We start from the raw sequence: 251 nt of genomic DNA, 5'->3' as shown, positions 1-251 counted from the left end.
AAAAAAAAAATTAGCTTGGTATGGTGGCGAGCACCTATAGTCCCAGGTACTCGGGAGACTGAGGCAGGAGAACGGCGTGAACCCGGGATGCAGAGCTTGCAGTGAGCCGAGATCACACCACTGCACTCCAGCCTGGGCAACAGAGCAAGACTCCATCTCAAAAAAGAAAAAAAAAGAAAACTTATGTCCACACAGAAACGTATACATGGATGTTTATAGCAGCTTTATTTGTAATTGCCAAAACTTGGAAG

The sequence above is a fragment of the Mandrillus leucophaeus genome, unplaced genomic scaffold (genome assembly GCF_000951045.1).
Source record: "Mandrillus leucophaeus isolate KB7577 unplaced genomic scaffold, Mleu.le_1.0 Scaffold160, whole genome shotgun sequence".
Classification (NCBI taxonomy): Eukaryota; Metazoa; Chordata; class Mammalia; order Primates; family Cercopithecidae; genus Mandrillus; species Mandrillus leucophaeus.
This window is presented reverse-complemented; position numbering follows the sequence as displayed.